The sequence below is a fragment of the Phyllostomus discolor genome, chromosome 2 (assembly GCF_004126475.2).
Source record: "Phyllostomus discolor isolate MPI-MPIP mPhyDis1 chromosome 2, mPhyDis1.pri.v3, whole genome shotgun sequence".
In the NCBI taxonomy this organism is placed as follows: Eukaryota; Metazoa; Chordata; class Mammalia; order Chiroptera; family Phyllostomidae; genus Phyllostomus; species Phyllostomus discolor.
The window spans coordinates 129271286-129289497 of NC_040904.2; positions in this window are offsets into that span (position 1 = coordinate 129271286).

Here is an 18212-nt window from a genome sequence, read left to right on the forward strand (position 1 = left end):
CTCACAGGTCATTCTTCACCTGTGCCAGTGTCGTCTGAATGTAAACCAGGCTCAGAAGTGCACGCACGGGCTCTGGTTTACAAACCAGATCATTATTTACTGGCTTTGTGATTTATTTGCTTAACCTCAGTTTCCTAATTTGAAAGATGGGGAAAATTATAGTAGCTTCTTCATAGACTGACACAAGGATTATATGGGATAATGCCTATAAAGTACCCAACTAAATTAAATGCTGGTCATTGTTTTTGATAACTTTGCCCAGTTACAATAACAATAGTGCTTTTCATGGGCCAGGAATTCAGCGGCAGCTGGGAATCTGGCAGTACCTGAAATTGCTCAATGAACATAAACAGAAAGAACAAAAAGCCGGGCTCCTCCTAGCAACTTTCTGCTGAAGGATTTCTTCACATTCTTTCACATTCTTCCAGGCACTTAAGAGCAGTTCCCATGATTGTGGTGTCAACACAGGCCAAACTGACTTTGCTTTGCACTTAAACTGAATTTTTGGGACCAATTGGGAACTCACCAATTCTTTGAACTAAAGAATCCAGAAAGCCAGTAAGGTCAGAGGAATCTTTGGTTTCCACTGACTCACAGGACAGATGTGTCCACAAATAATGCACTTTTGGGCCATAATTTTAATTGCCATATTTCCCAGTCCTCACATTTGCACAGATGCTCCACTTAAAATCAAACACTCTTGTGTTCAGTAATAAAAAAATCTCCCCTCAAATAAAAGCATAGGGCCATACAGCTTCAAAGGTGAACTCTACCATATACCTAAAGAAGACTTAATTCCAATCTGTCTCAACCTCTTCCAAAAAATTGAAGAGGAAGGAACACTTCCAAATTCATTTTATAAGACCAGCATTAGCCTGATACCAAAGCTGGACAGAAATACTGTAAGAAAAGAAAATCACAGGCCGATAATCCTAAAGAACACAGATGCAAAAATCCTAAAACAAAACAAAAAACAGAACAAAACAAAACAAAATCAATACTAGCATACTGAATTCAAGAGTACACTAAAGAATCATTCTTCATGATCAAATGGGATTCATCCTTGGGATGCAAGGATGGTTCAACATATGCAAATCAATATAACTGATATACCACATTAACAGAATAAAAAATAAAAATTACATCATCATTTTAAAAGGTTCAGAAAACCATTTGACAAAATGTAACATCCTTTCATGATAAAAACTCTCAACAAATTAAGTATAAAAAATGTTCCTCAACATAATAAAGGCTATCTGTAAGAAGTCCACTCACATCATACTAAATGGCAAAAAGTTAAAAATCTTTCCTCTAAAATTAGGAATACAACAAGAATGCCCATTTCTACCTTTTCTATTCAACATAGTTCCAGAAGTCTTAGCTTTAACAATTAGGCAATAAAAAGAATGAAAAGGCATGACATCAGAAAGAAAGAAATAAAACTATCTGTTTGCAGATGACATGGTCTTATATATAGAAATGCTAAAGACTACATCAAGAACTGTTAGAACTAATAAATAAATTCAGTAAAATTGCAGGATACAAAATCAGCATACAGAAATTAGTTGCATTTCTATACACTAAAAATGAACTATTTGAAAGAAATTGAAAAAGCATCCCCATTTACAATAGCATCAAAAACAATAAAAATAGTTAAGGATAAATTTAATCAAACAAGTGTAAGACCTGTACAGTGAAAATTAAGATATTGATGAAAGAGACTGAAGAAGACACAAATAAATAGAAATTGTTGTTGAAGTATTAATATTATGAAAATGTCTATACTACCTAAAATGATCTACAAATTCAATGCAATCTCTATAAAAATTCCAAAGTATTTTTCGCAACCATAAAAGACCCCTAATAGCCAAAGCAATCCTGACAAGAAGAACAGTGCTGGAAAATCAAACTTTCTGTTTTCAATCCACATTGCAAAGCTGTAATAATCAAAATACCTGTTGGAACAGAATAGAGAGCCTAGATATAAACCCACACACATATGCTCAAATAATTTTTGACAACAGTTCTAAGAACACATAATAGGGAGGATGGTTTTCTTTTTTTAATAAATGGTGCTAGAAAAAATGGATATTCACATGCAAAAGAATGAAACTGGACCCCTATCTTATATGACTCACAAAAAATTAACTCAAAATGGATCACAGACTTAATTGTAATGCCTGAAAGAACACATTCCTAGAAGAAAACATGGGGGAAAGGATCTTTGACATTGGTCTCAGCAATCATTTCTTAGATGAGCACCAAAAGCACAGGCAACAATGGCCAGACTAAACAAGTAGGACATCAAACTGAAGAGCTTCTGCACAGGAAAGGAAACTATCAATAAACTGAAAAATAAATCTACAGAATGGAAGAAAATATTTGCAAACTCTATTTTTGATAAGGGATTGATGTCCAAAATATTAAAGAAAATTCATATAATTCAATAGTAATAAAGCAAATAATCCAATTTAAAAATGGGCAAAGGACCCCAACAGACATTTTTCTAAAGAAATGCAAATGGTCAACAGGTCCATGAAAAGGTGCTCAGCATCAATAATCATCAGAGAAGTACAAAGCGGAGGCACAATGAGATGCCACCTCACACTTATTAGAATGGCTATCATGAAAAAAAGAAAAGATAATAAATGTTGGCAAGGATGCAGAAAAGAGAAAACACCTGTATGCCATTGGTGGGAACATAAATTAGTATGGGCATTATGGAAAACAGTATGCAGTTCCTCAAAAAATTAAAAACTAAGCTACCATGTGATCCAGCAATATCACTCCTGGGTATATCTGAAAGAATAAAAACATCAGTATCTTAAAGGTATATATGCACACCATGTTCATTGCAACATTATTCACAGTTACCATTACTCACATTTCCTTACCATGGTAAGGAAAAAAACCTGTCATTTTATGAATGAATGGATAAAGAAAATGTGATATTATTTATATATATTTGATTATTTATATATATGTAATTATATATATATACACTATATATGGAATATTATCCAGGTATAGTATATATGGAATGTTACCTAGATATAATAAAAAAATAAAATCCTGCCACTTGTGACAACATGGGTGAACCTGGAGGGCATTATGCTAAGTGAAATAAACCAGGCAGAGACAAATACTCTATGGTCTCACTTACATGTGGAATGTATAAAGGCTGTATTCATAGAAAGAGAGAGTAGAGTGGTGGTCATCAGGGGCTGGGAGGAGGGGTAAATGGGGTGGTGTACCTGAAAGCGGACGTACAACATTTCGGCTATAAGAAGAATGAGTTTTGAGGATCTAATGCAGTATGGTGACCGTAGTTAATAATACAGAACAGTATACTCAAAAGGAGGATGAGAGAAGGTCTTAAGCATTCACCACATACACAGAGTTAATTATGTGAGGTGATGGGTGTGTTATTTATCTTGATCTTGGTAATCATTCCACAGCGTATATGTATATCAAATTATCACACTGTGTACTTTAAATATACACAATTATATTTTGTCAATTAAGTTAAAACAAAACAAAACACTGCTGTTTTCTCCTTTCAACCACCCTGTGGAGTTGAGCACCACTGGAGAAACCTGTTAATGTACAGCTGGTGTTTCTGAAGTGTGGCCCCTTGATCAGCAGCATCGTCATCACCAAGGGGTTTGCTGGCAATGCAGATTCTGGGGTTCCACCCCAACCCACTAAGTCAGAAACTTGATGGATGCAGACACTGGCTTGTGGGGTCCATGTCATTATGGATGAAAATCCATAATGTGAGACATTCACATGGATTATTGAATGCAGTGGAGGAAAAGGGACAACATGGCTTTTCTCTCAAGGGGAGCAAAAGCCACTGCTCCTGCTCCGAAGAGCTTTTATTGTCTTACTGGGTACATTACAAGAAGGTCCTCATTAACTATGCACAGGCTCGATTTAGGTGGTTACCTTTTACAGAAAACAAAGGAGTCAATGCTGCTAATCACATCACAAAAGAGGGATATTTGCAAATGAAAAGGCAAAAGTAGTTGGACTGGTTATACTCTTCCTTGGAAGGTTTAGCAGGGTTTCTCAATTCAGGGTGAGGGAGTTTTAGCAAAAAGCAAGACTCATAGTGGCCTAGGTACTATGGGCCTGGTTCCCCACAGAAGAACCTATCTGTGGGCGTGGGTCCTGTGCATCTCTGAGTGGGAGCTGGGCCCACGCCATGCAGAGCAGCCTCCCACAAAACTGAGGTAGTGGGGCCCAGCATTTTACATTTAAATAAGCTGCAAAACTCTGATGCCTGCTCAAGTTTGAGAATTCCTTCCTCTAGCCTCAAAAAATAGGTCACTTCTGTACCGTGGGGCTGCTCTTCAGTGTTTGTTTCTGAGGACCTGGCTATTGAGGTCAGGGTCATGATGTTGGTTCTTGATGGTCTTACCTATATTTTGTCATATTATCTCTGTATTTTGCCGAGAGAGAAACGAACAGGATTCATGTTACAGGGTGCAGCCAAGAGGGGGGATCTCAGATGGGCATTTGAAATGGGGTCCAGAACTCAACGTGTCCAGGACATTTTAAGATGTCTCCACCCCCCCACCCCCAGGGTGTGGGTTGGGGGAAGGGACAAATGGAGCAGGGCCATTGAGAGCTGTTTTGCATAGCAACAGCCTTGCAGCTAAGCCCTGGCGTGGTCATTTAACATATCTATAGCCTTTGGCTGGTCACTTAGATATGTTAAATAGCTGTGGCCCTGCTCTAAGCCAGGGGAATGGAAATAACTTCCCCACCAAGAGGTAACTGGGGGACAGGTCCCCCGAGTTATAGCGCCTGTGGGAGCTTGGAGAGGATTGGCTCCATGACACGGGGCCACACCTGCCCAGACCCACAATGGCTACCAGAAAAGCTGGAGAAGACAGAAGCCATTGGGGGGGAACCATGCGCAGCCCTGAGAGGGAGAACCATGCGGCTGTGGAAGTGGATACTCCCGCAGCCTTGAGAGAGGGAGAACCACGCGGCCTGGACAGAGTGGGGACTCTCCCTTCCTGTGGCCCTGGGAGAGAGGACCATGTGCCTTTGCCAGAGTGGGGACCCCCCTCCCCCTGCAGCTTTAGAAAGGGGAACCACCACCTGGTTTTAGCAGAGATCCTGGCAACTCACCTGAGGGTGCCGGGAACCCAGGGAGATCTCCCAGTCGAGATGTAGTACTAACTGGGAAGAACCAGAGGACTGCCTGAGCCATGGGCTTCTATTTCCTTTCCTGAGATACAGTACTCTGGCCTGGGCAAAGGGGGAAGGAAGGACTGTGTCTGTTTGTGGGTGTTTTTAGGGACTTTAGGATTTTTGATAAAGACATTAGGTCACTACTTGAAGTTTGTATAGCATTAAATAAACATTTCCTTTCCTTTTCATGAATCTCTGGCATTGAGAGACGTCTCTCCTCGGGTGGCGGACATAACGGACCCGGGGCCTTCTTTCAATAATAGTATATCATCCCAGGCCCCCCTTGTTTGTTCTGTAACATTCATACAACCAAATCCCACATCTAACTCTGCCTGCATACCTCTGTGTGTGTGTGTGTGTGTGTGTGTGTGTGTGTGTGTGTATTTGAGTTATTTCCCTCTATTCCTCATTATGGTAGATTATGAGGTTGAAAACATTAACTGAATTTGTCCTTTTAAAAAATTAACAGTAACGTGCCATTTAATTCCCTGATGATTTTTTGTTTGTTTTTTCCTTTTCAGGAAACAAAGCAGTATATCTTCCTTATTTTTACTCCTAAGGCTAAAAACTGAGAATAGGTTAAGGATATTGCAAGGGTAAATGACAACAATTATGATTGCTTCAAGTATTGCAGTACTAATAACACCAATGACAAAACTAATACTTTAAATAAGGTTAGCACAGTCATATAATTTATAAATCACAGTCACATGTATTTTATTATTTAGTTCTTGCTTTTGCTATATGTATTATTCTTATTTTAATAATGGAAAAACTGAGGTTCAGAGGGGTTATATGTCTATAATTGAGCATCATATGATTTACTTTTTAGGGGAGGGGGAGTCCCATATGACTTTACTCTGAACTTTCTCTTGGAATTGGAATAACAATAGCAACTAAATCATACTGGATGTCAAGCACTATGATAGGTGTATTCTATTTTACTTGATCTATGAAGCTGCCCAATCAGGCAGTAAATATTCCTATCTCCATTTTACAAATGGGAAGCCAGTCTTACAAAGGTTAAATGACTTGCCTATGTCATTTATAGTCTGAAGAAGTGATGGAGGAAGAATTCAGATCCGGGCTGATTGTCGTTTGAAAACACTTGTTCTTAGCCCCCTCGTAGGATCGCTGGAGATGCTGCATCAGAGTAGTAGCTTTACCTTTCAGAGACAGTTAACTCTGTGAAGGAAATTTCACCTTCCCCTACTTTCTGTACCCAGCAAGAAAGAGACTCCATTGAAGAATTGACTCCTTCAAGCCAAAAACCTTTGCTATTGTGGGCTGTTAGGGGGTGGAGCTCAGACCCTATTTATTATATTACTTGCTGTCAATGATTTATTTTGTTTATACCCACCTCTGTTCCCAAAGGATTTTAAGAGGCTATAAGGATCCCTAAGAAACTTCACATAATCCCATAAGTAGCTTTATCTGCAGAGAGGAGAGCAAGCATTTCTCTAAGTGGATTATTTGAAGTTAATCTGAATGTTTGGTTATTTTCATCATATAAAGGGCCAGGTACAGTTCCAGCTTGAGACATCTACCTACTTGTCCAGCATAAAAGTCTTTGGATAAAAACAGCCAAAGATATTTACAAATTGCTTTGCTAATGTTCAAATGATATAGAAATACATAAAGCAAAAATAGTGTCAAAGTGTTTGTACAAATAGATTTTAGCACATGAATGCTTAGGAGATCAAGCATTCAACAAGGTCGATGGGGAGAAGATAATAAAAAAGGTTCCCCCTGAACCAAGCACTTCCTGAATCCTACTGCCATGGAAACAAAGTCTACTTTTCTTTGTAGCCTCGTCAAGTCCCCGTATTCTAAAGGTTGAGTAGGCAGCATTGGACTCACCCTCTAGGCAAGCGTATTATCAACTACCTTGTAACTGGTGTTTGGTGATTTCCAGGGGCTGGTCTGGGCATTAATGGTGCAATAATTCACCACTTTGTTGGTACCAGTATGATTCTTCCTTGTTCCTAAGTTGTTACTTGTGCACAAAATAAAGTTGCATGTCACAATCTTATTAAAAGCATCAAAATTCTGAGCTTTGATTCTATTTGTAAATTTTTGTTCTTCTAGGAATGACTTTATTGAGATATAATTCACATGGCATATAATTTACATGTTATATAATTCACTTATTTGAAGTGTGTGATTCTGTGGTTTTTAGTATAGTCACAGAGTTTGCAGCCATTCCTGTAATCAATTTTAGAATATTTTTATCACTCTCCCAAAGAAATCGAGTGCCCTTTAATTTTCACTCCCTAATCTTCACACCCCTTCTTTTTTCAACTCAGCCTCAGGTAGTCACTGATCTGTCTCTATTGATTTGCCTATTTTAGACATTTTCATATAAATGAAATTACCCAACCTGTAGACTTGGCTAAGTCAGCAGAGGCTGGGATGTTATGGTGGCAGCTAGCGAGCAAGGGACACCTTTGGTGTCTACTCCTGGCCTCCCTGCTTACCCCCTTGGCAGAACCCAGCCTAATTTGTGGTTTCTTTGCTTGTCAACTGAGAAATATTTTTACTTCCTTTCTTTAAAGTGTTTCAACTTAGCAATCATTTTAAACTTATGGACAAGTTACAAGAAGAATACAAAGAATCTCTGGGTTCTTTCCTTCTGGATATTCCATTAGTGATAATATTCTACCACACACTCTTTGTGTGTGTGTTATTTTTGAACCATTTGAAAGTAGATTGCAGATGCCTCTTTATCCCTAAATAACTGTGTGTATTTCCTAAAAGCTATGTTTTATATACCTCAGAAGTTATCAAAATCAGAAAATAAACATCAATACAATCTTATTTAATCTACAGTCCTTATTCAAATTTTGCCAATTCTTTCAATAATGTTGAGAATTTATGACAACTTCCCAGATATTCTTCGCTTTCATGACCTTGACATTTGGAAGAGAAGAGGCTACTTCTTTTGTAGACTGCCCTTTATTTTGTATTTCTCTGATGTTTTCATATGACTAGGTTAGGTTATTTACGTCTGTGTTGTTTTTCTTAGTTCTTCAGTACGCATTGATTTGTCACATTATGGGCAATAGCCTCAGTCAATTGATTAAGCTGGTGTCTGCCAAGTTTCTCCACTATAAAGTTACCATTTTCCCTTTGCAACTAAGTGACTTGTGGGGAAATACTTCCAGAGGTGTAATTATTCTGGTTTTCATCAGCTTTCACCCACTAGTTTCAGCATCCATTGATGATTTGGGGTTGAATCAACTTACCCTGACAGTTGCCACCTGATGATTTTCAAATTTCTATCATTCCTCCTTGAGTGATTATATGCATTCTACTATGAGGTAGAACTTTCCCATCACCCATTATTACTATCACTATTTGTTTTTTCTGAAATGATTTCAGATTTAGCCAGTGGGGTCTTCTTTGACCTGGCTCCTGCATCCTTTGGACATGCCCCATCTTTCTTTAAGCTCTTCCTTACCTTCAGATGTAAACAGGTGTTCTAGACTCATTTTGTGCATGCACTGCTCTGGCTCTGGAGCATTTCCCCCAAAGAACTGTCATTTCTTTTGGTGAAGAATGAATTTACAAATCAACATCTGAGCACTTGGTGTGTTCATTGTCACTGGAACTTACTACTTCTAGGCCTCCCCAGTGCATAGAACTTGGAAATATACATGTATGAATTTATACACTCATATGCCCTATATCTTTTCAAGTTGCATGTTTCTAACTACCCATATGAAAATCCTGATACCTTCAGTTCCAATCAATGCCGTGGGGTCTGTGCTAGTCATCTCCCTTTCTGTCCTTGTGCCTTCATTCTCCTGCAGTGGGAAACCCGACTAATACAAAAGGTAGGCAGGGGCCATGTTATTAAAAGTCTTCTATGTCATGCAAAAAATTTTTGAGTTTTTTTTCCTGGAGGGTCAGAGAGCCATTAAAAGGACTTAATCAGGAAGAAATTTGATTAAATTTCACTTTTAGAAAGATTCCTTTGTTGGAGGAAAGATGAGAGGGAGTTAAGGGTGGAGGTAGAGAGAGAGTCAGACCACTGTTGTAGTCTGCAGAAGGCATGATGAAGATCTGATCTACAACAAAAAAGACGGGAAAGGGCAAAAGCCTTGGTGATGGATTTGGGGCATGTGGTGAGGTTATGCAGCATCTCAAGCAGCTTACAGAATGATGGCATAAGAACAAATATGAGAAGCCACCCCAAGGTTGAAATAATTCCAAGTTTGTTTAGCCAAGTGTGTTCATTTCCTAGGGCTGCTGTAACAAATTACCACAGAAGGGGCTGCTTAAAACAACAGAAATGCTTTCTCTCACAGTTCTGGAGACCAGAAATCTGAAATCTAGCTTTTGGCAGAGTTGGTTTCTTTCGCATGGTATGAGGAAAATCCAGTCCACGATGGTCTCCTCACTTCTGGGGGTAGTTGGCATTCCTTGGTTCTTTGGCTTGTAGATCCATCACTCCAATCTTTGTTTCCATGTTTCCTCAGCCTTTTCCCCTTTGTGGCTTTTTTTTTCTCATAAGAACACCAATGATAAAAGATTGAGACCTCACCTGCCCCAGTCTGACCTCATCTTAACTTGATTACATTTGCAAAGACCCTATTTTCAAATAAAGTCATGTTCTGAGAGTCTGGGTGGACTTGAATTTGGGGGAGACACTATTCAGCCTAGTGTACTAGGGATATGAGATGGAATGAAAACTGAGCGCAAGAGTGGACCTGCACGTCAGCATTCACTGGTCACTCCCTCCCCCAACCCCTAACAGACACATGCTGTGACCGGGTAGCTAGGTGGCTGTGCCAACTGTGATCTTGTCAGAACTGTAAAGTTCAGTTCTATGTCAGCATTGCACTTTTAAACGTGAGGTTTGCACCTCTTTTCTGAAAGAACGTAGACTAATTCTTTATTGTCTTTTATTGTGAGAGAATGTGATAAACATCTGAATATCTTTGTTCTTAAACCTAACAAGCTCTTATCTGTGACTGGGAGGCAGGAAGGATGCACATCATCTCCTGGTGTTGCCAGGAGATGATATGCATATTTGTCTCTGGGTTTCCATTGTCCAAATGGGACTTCCTGAATGACACGGCCAAGGTGAAGAAGTAGCAGAGTTGGGAGTGCAAGACAGGCCATTTGGTTAAGGCTATGGCATGTCCTGGTCTGCCTGGGACTATCCAGTTTACCCCAGTTATTCTGGCATAATTACTCATAGCTCCCCCTTAACTGTCCAGAAGGCTTGGGCCTGCACAGCAGATTGTATGTATATTCATGCTACCTCTGACTCTTCATCCTGTTTTATTTTTTTTAACCATGACACAAAACTGGCCAACACCGAAGAAAACCAGCACCTTTGGTTGAAGAGCCCTAAGATCAAGATTGGTTTGTGGGACAGTTTGCCTGGTCTCTGACTGAGCAGTTGGAGCACTGAGGTGTGCAGTTGTGGTAACTGGCAAGTGAAAGGAGGGAACTGCATTCAAGGAGTCAGAATACATTATGAATAAATTACTTTCTTAAAACTGCATGGATGTGCAGCCAGTTTGTTTTGGGACAATTACTTCTGGAAACTTCCCATGAAATGCAGAAAGATAAGACACATAACCATCAACCCTTGAAGAAACAAAATCCAAACTGTAGCTTGTTGTATTTTTTAATAAATAGACTTAATTTTTTCTAAGTTTTAGATATATAGAAAAGTGCCAAGAGTTCCCATATATTCACCTCCGTCCCCTGATTTCCTCTATTATTAACATGTTGTCTTAGTGTGTGTAGTACATTTATAGTTACATTAGCATTGTCCCACTGTGTTGAACAGTTCTGTGGGTTTTGCGAATTGCCATGAATCCGCCATTGCAGTACCACACAGAATAGTTTCAAGGCCTTAAATGCTCCCCGGGCTTCACTTAGTCATTCTCCCCTTCCTCCCCCCTCCCCCAATGTCTGGGTAACTACTCATTTTTCATGTGTCTATGGTTTTGCCTTTTCCAAAATGTCATATAGTTGGATGTTTCAAGTTGAATTGTGTCCTCCACAAATAAGGTCAGAATGTGATTTTACTTGGGGATGCAGTCATTATAGGTATAATTAAGATGAATTCATGCTGGAGTATGGTGGACCCTTAATCCAACACAACTGGTGTCCTTATAAGAAGAGGGAGATTCAGACATGCGCAGGGAGAACACCTCGTGATGGGTGCAGAGGCTGGAGTGAGGTGGCTGTGCGTGAACTAGGGGCAAGATTGCTGGCAACGCTAGAAGCTAAGAGAAAGACATGGAACAGGTTCTCCTCCCGAGTGTTTGAGAGAGAATGACCCTGCCATCACCTTCATTTTGGACTTCTGGTCTTCAGAGCTGTGAGAGAAAAAAGTTTGTGGTAATTTGTTACTGTAGCCCAAGAAAACTAATACATTAGAATCATATATTATGTAGTCTTTTCAGGCTGATTCTTTCACTTAGAAATGTACCCTTCAAATTTATCCATGTCTTTTGTGGTTTGATAGCTCATTTTATTTTATCAATGAATAATATCCCATTCTATGGCTGTACCACAGTTTGTTCACTCATTCACTTAGTAAAGGTTTTTGTGTAAATGTATGTTTTAGACTGTTATAGTTTCTCTCAGGTTTTGTCCATCCATTTGCATTTAAGGAATAAGACATCTTTTTATTTCTCTGTAATATGTGAATTGCCCTTAGATTTCCCTCCTGTGCACTAGGCATTAGGCTAAATGGTGGAGCCCTAATAGTAAATAACACAGAGATGATTCTTGTTTTCATGAAGTCTTTAGTTTGGGACATAGATCTCAGGATTCAAGTGAGCTGATAAGTAAAATAAATGCAAATCATGGTAAGTACTATGTAAAAAACACACAGGGTGCCTAGATCAGACAATAATGAGTTGGCCATGTAGGAGCAATCTCAGGAAGGTTGAGCAGCTGAGGGCTCACGTGGAACTGGGCCCTGGGACTGGGAAAGACCGTGGCTGGGTGTAGACAGGAGGCAGAGGGGCTGAGTGTACTGAACCAGGGCAGGAGGAGGGTGCTGGGGTGGGATGGGGCTGGAGAGGGAGGCAGGAGCGCTCACACATGGTGAAGAGCTTGAGTTCCATGCTCTCAGAGGGCTTGAAAATTAGGCTGATCATAATCTGATTTATGATTTTCAGGGTTGATGTTGATATCAGAGAACTGTGCTTTAACCTTTGGACAAACATCAGTCTGCAAATTTGGAAACCCTCTTAGCCTCTACAGTAATCTCCCTCTTCTCTCTGTAGTGAGATTTACTTGGCGGGGAGGTCTGGACTACAGAAGGATTTGTCATGGTATATTCTAGAACACAGTATAAAGGGTACTCCCTGGACTTGGACGTAGTGACTTCATGTCATCTCAAGATTAGGCTCCTTAATGGGTTGTTTCACATCTAGCCCAGTTCGGATGAAGCCAGACATTACTCTGCCTTGGAATAAATCCATTTCTGTGCTGTTATTAGCAGTTACGATTGCTGATTCAAATGAAAATATTTAGTTTGTTCTTCTTACATGACCTACATGTTTTGATTGAACCAGATTTAAATTAGACAATTTCCCAGGCTGTCCAATAATTCCTGTAGATCTTAATAGATCATGTAATAATGAGGCAGTTCTTATTAACACACACACACACAGACACATACACAACCCTAAGCAATCCTCAAAATCTGTCTATACTCAAACATTAATAGTTCGTAGAATGCTCAAATGGAGAAGAGCCTATTTTAGAAATTGCCCACATTTATGTGTGATAATTTTATAGATTTCAACTGGTTGTGTGAAAATAATTTAGACAGGAAAAAATCCAAAATCCTCTGTCTCTTTCCCATTTAAAAAGACCTGTTAGTGAGCTTTGACAGGCAAAGCTGAAGTAGGAGAAGTTGCATGCTTGTGATTAAACAGGACATTAATGGGTTTCTCTGGGCCTACAATTCCCAGTCAAGGACAATTGGCCTGCCCCTGGCCACTTGCTGAAGATCAGCCATAGCTATGTGTAGTAATAATAGCTGACACTTAGGGAGCCTTTGCCAGTTACTAAATATATGCCAAATTCTTTCACATGTTACTTAATCTTCACAGCAACTCAATGAGATAATGTTATCACCCTCCTGTTTTACGGGAGGCATTAAGGACTGTGTTCAAAGTGCCACAGCTGGATGGCGTAGCTGGGATTTGAACCAGATAGCAGGTCATAGCTTGCCCTCACATTCTGTGCTACGTTGCTCTCCATGCTGCTTCTCTCAGCTACAGCTTGCTGGGAGAGTGGTGACTGCCTGCGCCAAGGTGGCAAACCCATAGCCTGGCCAGGAGTCAAAGTTGGACAGGGGTTATTCACTAGGCCAATCAGGTTTCCTCTGGTGAACACTAACTGAGGAATATAGAAGAGGCCAACACCAAAAACTCCTATGGAGAGAACTCAGGTAAGTTGAGGCCACAGAGGTCTAGAGGGGTTGTGAATGAACAAAAGCAATGATCAGCCCAAAGTAGTAGTTGAGGGATAAGGTAAGGAAAAGATGAGGAGTAGAGGACAAAATGGAGAGTTGTGAGAGGAGAGAGACTATGGTGTGACAGCTTCAATGAACTCTAATCTCTGAGATAGAGACCACAGCCCGGGTCATGCCCATATTCCTTGATGCCCAGGAGAAGCTCAACAAACTTTGGCAGGTTTTGTACAGAAGGAAGACCAATCACAGGGGGTAGCTGGTTCCTGCTGATGGTAGCACACCTGAGGGCAATTCAAGAACTCTTGCTACTGAGGAGCTGGTGAGATCGCTCCGCCCCTGGAGCTGAGTGACTGTTAGGGGACGCTTCTCTCTGATCTATGGCTCTTTCCTTTCTCATGAGATTTCCATCTCCTTTATTATCAAGAGTATCATTTTTATAAGACCCCATTTCCATTTCTTGTTGCTTAAAGCTACTCTTTTTTTTTTTTTTGACAAGAACAACTCAACAGTAAAAAACATAGTTCTTTGACATTCTCTTTAAATTTTCTGTTTTTTCTCCTTAGGGATAGAATTAACAACATTCATTTCCAGATGAGAGTGATAGCTTTTTGAAATCAAAGCATGTAATGCAAAGATGTGCCTAGATTTTTTAAATCATAAGTGTAACAAATTGCCTTTCAAAAGTGAAAGATAATTTTGTTTTCTTTCCTTTGTAAAAATTCAAGATTGATCAGGCATTTGCATGAATAGAATAACTTATTAGAATAATTTTACAAAATCTGTCTCACATATTCACTTCCACTGTCAATTATATGCCTCGAGAATGAAGCTCGAGGCCAGCTTTACAGAAATGTGTACCTCCCCCAGTTTCCTCCTCGGTACTAGTCCTGACCATGAATTTAAAGAATCGGCTAAGCACCAGGTAGGGTTTGCTTCATGCAGAGAACATGAGATTTTGATTCGACAGTCCTGATTTCTACTCCCAGTTTTGCCAATTATTTAACTCCTCTGAGTATCAGCTTTCTCATCTGTAAACTGGGGTATGTAATAGGTATATATTTAGTAATAACTATTTTTGTAAGGTTTTGATATGTGGAACCATTAATGTAACCATTACAATAATGATTTCAGATTTCCCCTTAGCATTAGTTATAGGCTATAAGCTGTTCCAATTTGCTTTATTAGCATATTACACTTCTTTATTTACTGGCTGGAGGACTTTGAGCATGTCTTTCAATATCCTCATCATTGTTCTTAGGACAAACACCAAAATCTGTAAGATGGCTCCTCTCTACTTCAAGACAATGTCCTTCCTTCGCTGACACAGCTCCAAACACACTCACCTCATTTCACGTTTGTAAGGAGACACCTTCCTTCCACCCTAGAGCCTTGCACATGTTGTTTTTTCTGCTTGAAGTGCTCCCCAACTCCAGTCTGGCTCCACCTCCCCTCTCCTGCCCAACAATCTCAGTTCAGACGTCAATGCCTTGGACAATCACGGCCACCTTTGGGGTCAACTTAGGCTCAGCTATTATGGACACTTGTACCACTTTCTATTTCTCCTTCCTTGTAGTTTTCACTGCATATTATTTTGTGGCAATTGCATTGTCTTCCTGAAAGCAGAGACTGTGTGAGGGCTGCTTTCATTGGTAGCCCAACACCAGCCCAGTGCCTGGCATATGCTGGGCACCTGATAACTATTTGTTGACTGAATAAAAACATAACTTAAACGTACTCAGTAAAATCCATTATGCAAAGTAAGCACATTGAATAATCAGTGAAAATTAATATACATTAACAATTATATCAGGTACTAGAGAGAGTGATAAAATGCATGCTATAAATATTCTATTGGTTATATAGAAATTGTGTTTGTCTACAAGCAGATATAATTTATAAGCTAATATAAAATAGTTAAAAATTGGAACTAGAGAATATACAGGGTAGGGCACAAGTAGGTTTACAGTTGTTCGAATGGAAACTAATACAATAATTAATAAATAATAATACAAGAATAAATTGTGTTTTGCATATTCACAAGTATAAACCTACTTTTGCCACACCCTGTATAAATATGAAAAGGCAAGGCCAGGTAAAGAGCTAGAATAAATATTTAGATTAGAGCATTCTACAGGGCTAACAAATTTGAGCTGTGTGAAGGCCCAAACAAAAATGGAAACTTGACTGGTTATGTGATGGTCACTGACCTGAGGAAAACAACACACAGGTAATCTGGGGAAACAAAGCTGTTAATGGCAGTTTTTTCTTCTGGAAGAAATTACTTTGAAGGGCTAGAACTTATTTTCTCCATGGCTTCTTGAGCAGCTTGGCAGCCTTCCAAAACCACGGGCAGCCTTAAAGGGTCAGAGGTTCTGTTCCCAGATCTCTGTCCCCAAACTCTCCCCTCCTTCTTCTCTCTTCCCTCTCCTCCCCACTTTTCGTCTAGTTCTCTCCTGAAGTTCCTACCTCCTTGCAATTTTAAAATAAGCTTCCTGTGCGGTCTTTCCCAGAGCAGGGCCGGTGGTGGCGGAATGCCTAAAACTGGCGGGTCCCAGTGCAGCCGGCCGGGTAAACAGCCCCACACGCGGGGCCCTGTCACACCGCATGCCTTGGCCACGTCCCTTGCTTGCCCTGAGGTTCAGGCTCCGTGTCTTCTGGGGCTGCTGGGGCCTCTTCAAAGGGCAGCCCAGAAGATGACACTGGCGCAGGGCCTGGCAAAGCCCATGCCCCATAAACGTTTCTTTCTTACACATTTCTTCCTCCCTCTCAGAACTGGCATTAGAATCAATGGAGATATTATATGTTGTGTGGGTGCGAGGGTGTTTATATTCTAGAGGTGCAAGGAGAGGGGAGAGGCCCACTCCAGGAATTTACCAAAACAAGGGCTGGGGGAGGGGTTGAATGTATTTCTGTTTACCAATGATTTCTTTCCCTAATTTTTTACTTTTTATATTTTTATGTATTTTTTTTTACCTAAACAAGAAAACAAGAAATGTATTTATAGTCTTTAATATATGGCTTTAATATATAGCCTTTAATATATGGAGCCCCTCTCTATACATGTGGGTGTGCATGCAATTTTTAAAAATATCCCTATTTCTAATCCCAAATTAACAAGGCATTGCATAGTGATATGTGCAAGTCAGAACAAAACAGGTGTCAACTGTACTTAAAAAATAAATTAAAAACAAACAGCAAAACACTTCAGGAAGTTGTGGGGCAAACTACTTATGGTCAAGAGTAGGAATGACGTAACAACTGAGTGTAAGTTGGGGTTCCCCACCTTCACCACCTCTGCACTGAAAGCCTGGGCTCTGGCTTAGCTGAACTCGATGCCTGCCCGAGATTCCTTTTTCTATAGAATCCTCAGAATGTTGACTTGATATCTTGTGTAAAACTTCTGCATTAAAGAAAGAAAAGAGAGAATTACTCGACCTAGGTTATAGAGCCTGTGATCTCTGAGCAAATTCTTGTTGCCATTCTAACTCAGTCAAACAAGGATTTTTATCTGGGAAGGTCGGAGGAATGCCAGAGGCTTTAGGGGTCACCTCAGATGTAGCGGTTTTGCATGACAAAGTCTCCGGAGGGCGAGGCATCTGCCCAGGGGCTGCCAGCTCTGTCAAGAGAGGGACATGATGATTTGTACAGTAATTTCCTCTATTTTTTCTCTTCTGAAAAATAATATCCTGGTACCATACCAAATCTAAAATTGGATACTCTGTGTCTTACTATGGTTTTTTGGACAAAGGAATTAAAAACAATGGTAGTTTAAAAATAAAATTGCTTTTGTTTCTTCTGGCAGCATCAGAAATGAAGACTCTTTCACAAGGCAAAAAGGGTACAAATTTTGTGGTTGTAACATACTAGCAAAAATGTGTCTACCACTAAGCATTAGAACTAGTAAAGGCTGAGTGGAGTTTTACACAGAAATCTGGATATTTATCTATTTATCTCTGGTAAGAATATTTTGATTTATTAATCTATGGATATTATTGAGAAAGGTTTTAATGACCAATATCCATCCAGAAATGATAGTGACTTGTTTTAAACATCTGGCATTTTGCTGGTTTCAGCAATTTTCTACGTCTAAAGTTACCAAACTTGAAACAGTAACTTCAAAACAGCTCCGGAAGGCTGTCCCCTGTGACCTTCGGAACTCTCTCGCACAGTCCTGCACGGGGACTGGCAAACCAGCGTCTCCAGGGCAGGAAACTAACGTAATTTTTACTATATTATCCACCTAGTGTCTATAAAACCTAATAAAGATGAATATCTCATCTTCCCCTCGTCAATGTACTTACTATGTTGAGTACAATTCAAAGTTCTTCACCAGTATTATCTCATTTAACTATGATTTGGTATTGTTACTCTCATTTTCTAGAGGAGAAACTGAAGACCTGAAATTTGATAGCTGCTGTGTGTCATGGAGCACACATTGCAATCCAGGAGTCTCTGGCTATGGATTTGTCCCTCTAAATTGCCAATGTATTGCTTCTTAACTAGTTGATGGATACTGAATTATTAGCAGGATATAAGGATGCAGATTAGT